We start from the raw sequence: 12927 nt of genomic DNA, 5'->3' as shown, positions 1-12927 counted from the left end.
ACTGCCTCATCTGCTTTCACAAGTACCCATGTATCAGAACCATATAACAACACGGGTAGTATCAGTGTCTTGTATAGCGTAATCTTCGTCTGTCGAGAGGTGGCCTTGTTTCTAATCTGCTTACTTAGTCCAAAGTAGCATCTGTTTGCCAGTATTATTCTTCGCTTAATCTCAAAACTGGTGTCATTCGTTTCGGTTACGGCGGTGCCGAAGTAGATAAAGTTGCTGACTATCTCAAAGTTGTGGTTTCCAACTTTCTCCATTTTCTTTATCTGTTCGGTTGTACAAGGTCTTTTGGGAGTTGAAGACATCCATTTCGTCTTATCTCCATTTACTGCCAGACCCATTTTCACTGACTCTCTTTCTATTCTTTCAAAGACAGCAGTTACTACTTCCGGCATAGGCGAGTAGCATGTGTTCTCTTGTGATTAGTGTGCCATATCTATTCACATCTCCATCTCGTGTAATCTTCTCCAATAGGATATTAAAAAGAACACACGATAGGCTGTCTCCTTGTCTGAAACCTCGTTTGGTATTAAATGGTTCGGAGAGATTCTTTCCTTTTCTTACTGAGGAACGCGTATCAGCAAGTTTCATCCTGCAGAGTCTTATTAATTTTGCAGGGATACCAAACTCAGACATGTCTTGAAATACCTTTGAACGTAAAGGAGTATCGAGGGCGGCTTTGTAGTCAACATAGAGATGGTAGGTGTTGATATGTCCTTCTCGGGTCTTTTCCAGGATTTGGCGCAGTGTGAATATCTGGTCTAGGGTGGATTTACCAGGTCTAAAGCCACATTGATAGGGTCCAATTACCTCATTGACTTTAGGTTTTAATCTTTCACACAGTACGCTCGAGAGTATTTTGTATGCGATGGGGAGGAGACTTATTCCTCTGTAGTTGGCACATTCCGGCTTGTCTCCTTTCTTGTGTACGGGACATAGTATGCTGAGGTTCCAATCATCGGATATGAGTTCTTCTTGCCAGATTGTGCAGATACCCCTTATCAGCATGTCGCCTCCGGTCTTAAATAGTTCAGCGGGTAACCCGTCGTCTCTTGCTGCCTTGTTGTTCTTTAGTCGGGTCACTGCTACTTGGACCTCATTCTGACTAGGAGGTAAACATTCTATACCATCATCATTGATTGGATCTCAGATTGTGTCAGTTACCAGATTTCCTTCTTTGTCTCTGCAGGAAGATGTGCTTGCACCAAAGCCATCGGTTTGATGTTTAATTCTTTGGTAGAATTTCAGGACTTCATTCCGACTCCTGTACTCATTTCGCTCACACTGTTGTACTCATTTCGCTGGCTGTTATTAACAGTTATGAACTTCAACTACTACCGCGTCTATTATACACTATAATTATAAAGCGCCAAATACCTGGGTGTTTTGCTTTAGAGGAAAAGAGAAAGGAAACTCTTTCGCTCTACATCAGCAAGAGAGCCAATGACAACAGTTGGGGGATTAAACCGCGTGTTATGCGCTGGGGATATACTGCAGTTGTCAGACCTATAATACTTTATGTTGTTGTGGTCTGACGGAAGGCGCTTCAAAAGTCCATCTACTTCTCAATACTTAGCCGTGGCTTGTTTATGCATCACAGCCACACTAAAACGACACCATCTGATGCATTAAATTTAATTGTAAATTTGCCCGTGAACAATGTATTAAGGAACAGGGCAAACTTCTCACATATCAATGAGTGTCTTCCGATTCTTGTTTTAAGCTCAACGATAAGGGGCCTCCTTTTTATAACCAAGTCCGGTGGTTATCCCCTTTGGGATAACTGAAAATGTTTTATGATGTTCTCGCCAGCATTGGAAGCCTGGTGTTCAGCGTCACAGGCGGGCATTATATGCTCTGCGCAACGGTGGCCTCCACCTAATGTTATTTTTGATAAAATATTCGATGTTCCAGGTAGTGCGGATAACACATTGCCTGAGCCGCTTTTTGATAAAAGGTACTATATCACAATTCTTGATGGAACTTATTGGAGCTACAATAATTTGGATAACAGAACTCTAATATTGCCATCTGGGAGATAATGCTATACAGATGGATCAAAGATGAGGACGAAGTGGGCCTGGGGGTTTATATTGGGAGCCCAGGGACTGAGATCTGTTTTCGACTGCCTGACCATAATACAATCCAGCAGCCAGAGATCCGTGCGCTCACGGAATACGTGAGGTGGTGTGGTGCTAACGTCGAGTGTGAACATCTTTACCGACAGTAAAATTGCCATAAGGGCAATAACAACTAGGACGGTAAGGAGATTAACGCCTTCTCAGAGGACGGCAAAATCCGCATCGTTTGGGTGCTATAACGGAGTAAGGGGAAATAAAAGGGCAGACGATTTGGCGGTGAAGGCCAGAGGACTGCCGTCAATAAACTTGGTTAACCCGAAGCCTTTCAGGTCAACGCAGTCCGAGTTAAGGGAGTGAGCGACGAATGCGCATGTAACATTGTGGAACAGCGAAACGGTCGGTAGGACGGCGAAAATCCTATGGGAGATCCAGATCGTGAGAAGACGAGGCTATTACGAGGTCGTATAGCTATTGGTATCATAACGGGACACATAGGACTACGAGCTCACTTATGTAAAATCGGTGCGGCAAGTGATAGCATGTGTAGAGCATGCGGCGAAGATGGTGAGACGTTGCAGCATTTCCTTTGTCATTGCCAGGCTTTCGCGTCTAACAGATACCGGCACTTAGGTGGAGACTAGAGGGCTTCGAGTGTGAACAACTCAAAGGACTGGCCGTCAGGGCAATAACAACCAGGACGGTACAGCCTGGGAGCGTAAGAAGGTGATTAACTCGAAACGGTCGGTAGGACGACGACGATCCGGATCGTGAGAAGACGAGGCAATTACTGAAAGGAAGTTATTAAGAAGGAGGTCAGTGTAGCTTTTGGTATCATAACGGGACACATAGGACTACGAGCTCACTTATGCAAAATCATTGCGGGAAGTGATAACATGTGTAGGGGATGTGGGTTAGATGTTGAGGCGTTGGAGCATTTCCGGTCATTGACCGGCTTTCGCGGCTAAAAGACACCGGCACTTAGGTGGATACGCAATACCGGACATGAACCAACTCAAGGGCGTGTTATGGAAACAATTTAGGATTTTGTAAGTAGCGCGGTATTCTTCCTAGATTTTCTTTTTCGAGGTAACTTTTTAGTATTTAGGGCGCACAACAAGCCCATTAATATCCGCACCCCCTTTCAACCTAACCTGATCTAACATATTGCCCACGCAACAGCGCATTAACTAAATTATCTTGTTTGACAATGAGATTTATATGCAGTAGAGAAAGGATAAAAAATTCCAACTTTTTTTATTATATGCGTTTTTTCCCATACAGAACTGTTGCATATAAGAAAATAGTTTCTTATGCAGATACATCCACATGTAAGATTTTTTTTTTTCTTATATGAGTAGTGTTCATATTTCTTCGTACACAACATAATCCCGCACTGTACGAAGTAATGTGCAAACGTGTGAAAGTTCCTTCACTGCTCTTCGGATATCCACAATTTTGTATATGAAGTTGTTGTCAAAACCATGTGCCCGGACGCATTCATACCGATTTCTCTAAATTAAAATGTTTATATAGAAAAATTTTCGAAGTAGAGTTTTTAGCTTTGGTGCTTTAAAATTATTTCTCGTATACGTTTCTTTCCTATAAGAGTTGTTTCTTATATCAAATAATTTTACAATAAGGGATCTGAGGAAAAACATGGTGTTTCGAAAAAATTTTGTTTAAACGCCTTTTTCTTATACACGATGTGTTTATATCCGTTATATACTGTAGTTTTAGCATTAAGAGCCTCTCCACTTGTAAAAATAATTCGTTTTTTTTTTGTGTTTAATAAACAGATAAAATATTTTTGGTATTCACAATTAATCAAAATGGTCTATTTTTGGGAATAATATCTATTACCTACTTTAATTAGGTCAGTTAAATGTGTTTTTGAAAGAGTAAACAATTTTTAATAAATTGGTTTTATACGCTTATCATTATTAATAATACGAATTTAAGCAAAATTTTTAATTGTGCATACAATTTTCTTAATTATATCAAGATTTCATGTTTTCTGTGTAGATTAATGTTTGTAGTAGCTACAAAAAAAACAATATAAATTATTAAAATAAGTATACAAGTGGTATCTGCACTTATCAGACAACACGCTGCAGAGAATAACTTAATTAACCTGTTTCCACCTGCATTGTCACTGTCTACTCCTCAGAATGCGTCTAGCGGTGTGTAGTATTTTATCTTATTTGCAGCTGATAGCAGTCTTTCGGTATCACATTCGAAGTATGAACTTGACCACTAAGCAAACAAATACGAATGAAATGTTTATTCAAATCGATCAAAAGTTAAAATTAAATGCAAAAGCAAATAACGACGAAAAACGAAATCATTAACAACTTAAGTCTACACATTAAGTCACGTGTATGTTATGACAGGGCTCTGCTGTTCCCGACGTGGCCACTTTGTTAGCACATTTACCGGTTTCTTATCATTTCACTGCTACGGCTCCGTGGAGAAGGTTTATTTGCAAGTTTTTATTCTACTTTAAGTTTGTTTCTGTTTGAAATTTGACTAAATTGGCCAAATGGATCATAAGTGCTAATATGATATGATATTAACAAAACCAAATAAAAACGGCATGGAAATTTTGTTTATACTTAATCAATGGGCTGGCTTACCTGACGGCTATATCCATTGAGAACTGAAAAAATTAGCCTTTTTTTAACTCAATCTTTAATTCCTATAATTTTCCCATACAATGGACTGACTTTCAGATTTTTGTCTACTTTATCAACTCTTCGATATGCGAACTCCACTACTCTCATGGTATACCCATGAACACAGAATCATGTGTATACCATGGGACTAGTGTAAATTGTGCAGACAAAAAATTTGCCATTACACAAAAACGCATGCATTGGGAAAAGTATAGGGTTGTCGAGGTGTTAGGTTGCAAAAAGGGTGCACATATTAATCCGCCCCATCCCACTATGGACATACACCCAAGCCAGCAATCGGCTTGTTGTGCGCTCTAAAAACTATAAAGTAACCTCTAAAATGAAAATTTTAAGTTTCCGTGCTACTTACAAAATTCTTAATTGTTTTCAATACCACTCCCCTAAGTTTGGGGAGTTGTCTAGTATTGTGTCTCCGCCTAAGTGCCGGTTTCTGTTAGACGCGAAAACCGGGCAATGACAAAGGAAATGCTCCAACGTCTTATCATCTTCCCGGCATGCCCGGCAAATGCTATCACTTTGCCGTATCGCATAGGACCGTAGTCCTATGTGTCCCGTTATGATACCAATAGCTATACTGACCTCCTTCTTGCTTCCTTTCAGTAATAGCCTCGTATTTCCACGATCTGGAACCCCCCATAGGACTTTCGCCAATTTTACTGTCGGTAAGCATGTTCACATTCGACATCTGCAGGACCGTATTATGGTCAGGCAGTCAAAACAGATCTCAGTCCCTGTGTTCTCAATGTAAACCCCCAGGCCCACTCTGTCCTCCAGCTTTGATCCATCCGTGTGACATGACCTTCCAGATAGTAATACTACGATTCCGTCAATACAAGACTGTGCCGATGGTAGCAGTGCCTCCGGCTCGACTTCAAGGTTCATCTCTGGTATCCGATCGGAAACCTCTTCCCTTCCTTCCAGGTTTTCTATCGTCGCCGCGATTATACCGTGATGGTATGAGCTGCTCCCATCCTCAATTCATTCTCCCATCGCCTTTAGTCTCATAGCCGCAGTGGCTGCCTAACACTTAATCTGTATGTCAATGGGTCGGATATCTAGAATAGTCTCCAGTGCCCTAGTGGGCGTGGTCCTCATCGTTCCGCCTATGCCAAGACAACATGTTTTCTGAACCTGTTGTATGGTCCTTATGTTGCACTTTTTCTCCATAGCAGTCCATGAAACTACTGAGGCGTAGGTAAGTGTTGGTCTATATCGATATCGTAATCGTCTTATTGAGGAAACGTGGTGCGTTAAATTGGCCCACCTTCCTTTTCCTCGTGAACAGGCATATTTCATTCTTCTCTGGGTAAACATTGAGACCTCTGGGTCTAGCCCAGTCATATGCCATATGTAAGACCCTTTCGGCCCTTCTGCATAGCTCGTTCGGATCCTTACCCCTTAGTAGTATTATAACAACGTCTGCGTAGCAGACGGATTCAAATCCTCCATAGTCAGCATCCGTAATAGTTCATTTATGGTGGTCACCATAGGAATGGCGATAAAATGCCCCTCTATGGCGTGCCCTGTGCGACTTTCCCCCTTATATTTATGCCATGAGACACACAATTTATCCACCTGTTCCTTAACAGTCTCAAAGGACCGGTATTGGTCTAAGTATTTGATCAGAGTGTCGATCCGCCTCCATTGTGTGTACGTTTTGGCATCGAAGGATTCTTCTATTTTATGCACAACCTCGTGCAGGGCAGTCACCACCGACCTAGTGGTTGGTGTGTGTGCGATCTCTGACTTTTCTTTTCCATTTGCAAAGAAAAATCTCCGATCATTGAGTGCGTCTCAAAAGATACATTTGTAACAAAAATCCTTGAAAATTGCTATATTTCAAGATAGGTTGCTTTGTTAAATGTCCACAGATGTTATCTATTGGTCAGTGACTTGGGGAAAACATTTAAAGAAATTTTCTCAAACCCCAAATTTGTAACTTTGTGGTTAAAATTTTTTCTTAATACAAAATTTGGTTAAAATTTTCTCTTTAGGCCAATTTTCTCAAAAGACAAGATTTTTATGAAAATTTTTTCTGAAATGACAAAAATTCGGTAAATTTTTTTAAAGCAAATTTGTATAAAATTTTTTTCATATAAAGATAAAAATTCAATTAACATTCTTTTCATACGAAATATTTATTTATAGATTTCTATCGCCCATCTCTCCAGGGTTGCCGTTTTGGGCTTTTTCTACCAAATTTGGTAGTATTTATTTGCAACTTTAAGGTTTTGGTAGGATGGACGGCCCATATCGGACTATATTTGGATATATGTAGCTGTCATGCAAGCCGATCCGTCGATTTAGGGTCTTAAGCTCATAACAGCCGCTTTTATTTCCCGGTTTCGCTGAAACTCGGAACAATGAGTTGCAATATGCCCCAAGATATTTGGACCGAATATGGTCAATATCGGACTACAATAAAATAAGCCTGTCATATAAACCGATCTGCTGATTTAAGGTTTTGAGTCTACAGAAGTCGCAGTTTTTACCCGAAATTTGCTGAAATTTGGTACAGTGAGTTGCATTAGACCCCTCGATACTTGTGCCGAATATGGCCAAGATCAATTGGATATATATATTGTGTTGTATTATACCCTAGTAAGGCCATAGACTCATAAAAGCCTTTTTCCCGAAACTGACAAAATGTAGAATAGTGGTTTCCTCAGCATCCTAACCGCATAGAGGCCAATATCCCGAAAAAATCGTTTTTTGTTCACAAAATTGAAATTGCGCGTATTTGGATCTAGTTTACAATTCAGGTCGGCTGGGGGGAATTTGGTAGGTTTCTTTGTAACATTTTTTTTGTAGTGGCAACGCTGCATCTCTTCTTTCTTTCCCTAATCTCTAGGGAAAATTGTTGAATTAATATATTCAAAGACAAAAAATTGTAGTACAAATTTCGGTTAAAATATTGTCTTTAGAGAACATTTACGAGACACAAGCGAGAGTGGTATTTAACACAAAACAGGGTTACCAATGAACCATTAGCGTTGGAACATCCAAAAAATTGGTTGTTTTGGGCAAAGTTTTTTCTCTATTTTCATAACTATTGGAAAACACAATTTGAAGTCGTTTTGTTTTGCCTTTAAATGTTGCGTTGGTATATTTTTTTTTGCTCTTCATTGTGCTGCTGTTGCCTTGTTATGATGAGAAGATTCTATCTTTTGCGGGTGTTTTTTTTTTTGTTTCAATGGGTAATGTTTTTTGTTATCAATGTTGTGCGCGGGTCTATTTTTATCGCTAATGGTGGCAGACGTCACAATGTTGGTTTTGGAATTTTGCCACGACGGAGCACGTGGGGATATAGCTCAGTGGTAGAGCATTCGACTGCAGATCGAGAGGTCCCCGGTTCAAACCCGGGTGTCCCCTAATTTCTTTCTTTTTTATTAATAGTAGTTTTTAAGCATTGGGTGGTAGAGATAGTTGTTTTATCAAATAAAAAAAATCTTTTGTGAGTAATTCAAGGCAGTGAAAGCGTTCACGAAACGAAACTTTTGTGAACGTTTTCATATACATCCAATGAAACTTGTTAGTAAAACAGGAAAAATTTTAACAATAAAAATCTTTTGAATATAAGAAAGCATTTCATTTTACATAACATTTTGATCTGTTTTCAATAATAAAATGTTTTAAGTTGCATAAAAAGTACTCACATAATTTTCCAATTTCTACATTTTCACACAATTATCTACAAAATTAGAAAAAAATTTATATTAATGCATATAAAGAAAATGCTTTAAATATAGTTTAGAAGTTTACAAATTTAAAACGGTTATCTTTAAAAGATAGAAAATTTAAATTTAGAATCAGCAGGCAGTGCCAGTAAACTTATTTCTCTGGGTGTAAAATGATGAACAATCGAGTTGTTTTTGTACATTTTAAGCAAATTTTTTTGCTTCAAATATTTTATTTCATCACTTAACAAGAGCAATAAAAAATCCGTACAGGGGACACCCGGGTTTGAACCGGGGACCTCTCGATCTGCAGTCGAATGCTCTACCACTGAGCTATATCCCCATATTGTCGATGCTGGCTAAAACGGTTAAATATTACTAATGTTGAATACTATCACACGAGAGGTAGCTTTGCACATGTCATGTTGACGCATGCGCTTAGAGAAATACTGGGAATCTCACCCTCAAATCTGGTTGATGATGAAAACAATTAATGACATGAACTCATGAGAAAAAGCTTTCTTTGGTTCCTGACAAAAATAAAAACAATTTATGTGAGCTTTAATAAGCACAATATGCATGGGATGTAATTATGTCACCGTTATAAATATGAATACTACACATGTCCTTTCAAATAAGGGAACAACTTCAAATATTTTGGTCCGTTATAGCCAATGACAAGTGTTTTGAAAAATTTGGTTTAATAAAATTATGGCAATAAAGTTTCCGAAACGATTAATTGTTTGACGTTTAAGTATATATGCTGATATATCACAATATTTGTTAACGGATTAATTTTACATACCTGTAAGTATTCAAATTATAACAATTTAGATTTATTATGGGAAATGGGAAGCTTCATTGGTTTGAAGAAATCGCCTTAGTTCCACAATTATACCCTCCACTATGGATCGCATTTGTCTAGTTCTATCAGCGGTATCATTTTTTAGGCAAACAAAGAATATTGAATCAGAACGGTTATGCTATTGGAGCTATATCAAGCTATAGTCCGATTCGGACCATAAATGAATGCTGAACATTGTAGAAGTCATTGTGTAATATTTCAGTTCATTCGTATAAGAATTGCGCCTTGTAGGGGCTCAAGAAGCAAAACCGGGAGATAGGATTATATCGGAGCTGTATCAAGCTATTGATCGATTCGGCCCATATTAGAATCGATCAATAGTGAACGGCATGGGAGAAGCCGTTGTACAAAATTGCTGCCAAAACGGATGAGAATTGCGGCCTCTAGAGGCTCAAGAAGTCAAGATCCCACATCGGTTTATATGGCAGCTATATCAGGTTATGTACCGATTTGCGCCATACTTAGCACAGTTATTGCAAGTCATAACAAAACACCTCATGCAAAATTTCTGACAAATCGTATGAGAATTGCGCGCTCTATTGGCTCAAAGAGTCAAGATCGGTTTATATGACAGCTATACCAGATTATGAACCGATATGAATCATACTTGGCAACTGTTTGAATTGATACCAAAACACTACGTGCAAAATTTCAGTCAAATCGAATTACAAACAGAAGGATGAAATTAGTATACTACTATCCTATGGTGGAGGGTATACAAATGAATTTGTGTTTGTTTGTCTGTTCCGTCTAGACTCAAAAACGGCTGAACCGATTTTCTTGAATTTTAACAGATGGTGAATAATGATTTCGTGGTGATTTTTTGATATCTGAAGGGGGCGGACCCTCCCATTACCCTTATTTTCAAAAACGCCAGATCTCGGAGATGGGTGGAGCGATTTAAGCGAAATTTGTGTAACCTCTTATACAATAGTAACCTAAAAACAAAAATTTGGTATCTAAATTTCGGAGGGGCTACCTAGGGGGATCGCCCCACCCCCCAAACCTACCAAATACATAAAAAGACCAATCCGACAATATGTAACTCAAATGAAATGTATTTAAGATCGGAAAACTTATCTGATGTCCAATTGTCGGACCAAGTGTTAGGGGGACCATCCCAATCCCCAAAACACCCCTAAATCGGACATATTTACCGACCATGGCAATATGGAACTCAAATGTAAGGTATTTGCGATTAAAATACGAATCTGATATTCAAATGTGGGACCAAGTTTCTGGGGGTCCATCCCTTCCCAAAAACCCTCCAAATAGGACCTATTTACTGACCATGGCAATATGGGTCTCAAATAAAAGGTATTTGATTGTAGAATACGAATTAAGTATCTCGAAAACACCCCCAAACAGGCCGAATGTACGACCATAGCTATATAGCTTTCAAATGAAAGGTCTTTGGAAGTAAAGCACGAATCTGATATCATTATTTGGGAAAAGTGTCTATGGGGCCACCCCACCCCATAACACCAACTAAAATTTGGTGACAATAGCAATATGGGGCTCAAATAAGAGGCATTTTAGAGTAGAACACGAAACTGATAGATATTTTCAGAGCCAAGTCACTGAGTGGCCGCCCCATCCGCCAAAATACCCCCAAACCGAACATGTTTGCCGTCTATGGAAATATGGCCTCAAATGAAAGGTAATTGGGAGTAGACCACGAATTTGAAGTCAACATTCGGGACCAACTGCCTAGCGGACGTCCCACCCACACCCATAACAACCCCCAAATAGGATGAGGAATTTGGTCTTAAAGAGAATGATAGTTTTAGGGCCCATACCCCAAAGCGGACATATTTGCTGACTTTAGCGATAAGAAGTTTAAATGAAACGTTTTTGAGATTAGAAAACAAATTTGATATCCAATTTCGAAGCCAATGGCAAAATGGGGTTAAAATAAAAAGTGATATTTGAGAGTAGAGCACGATGCTGATTTATTTTCAGGGTTAAGTTTTTGAGGGAATACCTACACTCCCCAAAACACACCTAAATCGGACATATTTAAGGTGTTAAGGTGTGAAAGGTGTTGGGAAGTAGATCATTAAAATTGATACCCACTTCCGCGACCACTTTTCTGGCGGTCTGCCCCTTTTTCAAAACAAACAGCAATTATTTGCTTACCATCGAATTATGGGGCTTAAATAAAGTTATTTGGGAGTAGAATTCGAATTTGATATCTAAATGTGGAGCACGTATTTGGGGCACCGCCCCATTTACCGACCATGGCAACATGTGGCTCAAATGAAAGGTATTTGAGATTCGAAAAGGAATTTAATAACCAATTTTGGGGCCAAGTGTTGGGGGTGACGCCTCATCCCCTAAACTTCCCTTAAACCAATGGAAATATGGGGTTTAAATAAATGGTATATTAGAGTATAGCACGATGCTGATATTTTTTTCAGGGCTAAGTGTCTGGGGGAAAACCTCACCTCCAAAAAAACCACTAAATCGGACATGCGTATTTACCGATCATGGAAATATGGGACTGAAATGAAAGGCATTAGGGAGTGGAGCACGAAATTCATACCCTCTTTCAGGACCACCCCCTGATCACCCCACTTTTAGTTCGAAAATTCGAAATCCAAATAACTTCCAACATAGTGTAAACGCGTTTGGGACATTCGGTCGAATCAAGTGGAGATGGGCCCGAGTGTAAACTTGGTTTTAGGTGGGAAGAGCAAATCACAAAAAAGGATTATGAGTTCTCAGACCAAACATTTGCAGTGCGGGTTTACCAATCTCTCAAATAAAGCTCGAGTATAGCTTATTGGTTGTTGTACAGATTCCAGCTATGTAGTGGGTATTTAAAGCTCGGCCCGGTCGAATTTGCTCTTCTTTACGGGTTTCTTTGAAACATGCGAATTTCATAATATATTTAACAAATTTGTTGATACTATCGATAGTTAAAAGGAAAAATATAGAAACTATCGATTTGAACGAATTTCGACGGTTTGTCAATTCTATAGCAAACACATGGTGACGATAAACGATATATTCGTTTGGCTAATCTGCCGCGGTAAAGCGCATATTTATTCAAATGAAGCAGTATTATGTACAAGTAAATCCATTGCTTGTTGCAAAAAGTGATCAAAGCCTAAGTTTACTTTCAACAAAGCCGAAAAAATCTCATATGCTTACATTATCACCCTGTAACACCTACCAAACCAAAACTTTCGTTACAGCAGCGTACCGCTCATAAGCCTAGTACTGAGTCCGACATATCGCACTATCAAATCAATTCTTAAAACGCACTATAAAAAAAAGGTGACGACGAGATTGCGGCAATATTCCTTGTATATGGTACTGTGTTCTAAGGCCCGGTATGAACCCAAAGCGAAATTTCCAGTAGCAACCACATGGTTTGGCCAATCTGCCACATTTTTTTGCTGATACGCATTTATCAAAATTAGGCATTAATATGAACAAAATCCGTTAAATAAAAAAAAAAGTAAAAAGACATTAAGTTCGGCCGGGAACTTTGGATACCCACCACCTCGGGTATATATGTAAACTCCATTTCGTCACAATCCGGTGAAAATTGGATAACTTAAGCACACAAATTCGGCACGGACATTGAGTGGTCTAAT

The 12927-nt window shown here is 39.1% G+C and overlaps 1 protein-coding gene and 2 non-coding genes across 3 annotated transcripts in view; 2 read left to right on the top strand and 1 right to left on the bottom strand.

Annotated features, from left to right (window-relative positions):
• LOC106087921 (carbonic anhydrase 2) overlaps positions 1-12927 on the top strand; it is a 53244-nt gene that overhangs the window by 19679 nt on the left and 20638 nt on the right. The gene's annotated exons all lie outside the window — the stretch shown is intronic.
• On the top strand, positions 8081-8152 carry Trnac-gca (transfer RNA cysteine (anticodon GCA)). Its single transcript has one exon. It is a non-coding gene; the product is annotated as a tRNA-Cys (tRNA).
• Positions 8729-8800, bottom strand: Trnac-gca (transfer RNA cysteine (anticodon GCA)). The gene has a single exon. It is a non-coding gene; the product is annotated as a tRNA-Cys (tRNA).

This window comes from Stomoxys calcitrans, chromosome 2 (genome assembly GCF_963082655.1).
Source record: "Stomoxys calcitrans chromosome 2, idStoCalc2.1, whole genome shotgun sequence".
Classification (NCBI taxonomy): domain Eukaryota; kingdom Metazoa; phylum Arthropoda; class Insecta; order Diptera; family Muscidae; genus Stomoxys; species Stomoxys calcitrans.
Note: the sequence above shows the minus strand (reverse complement) of the source record. Positions and strands in the feature narration are given on the sequence as shown.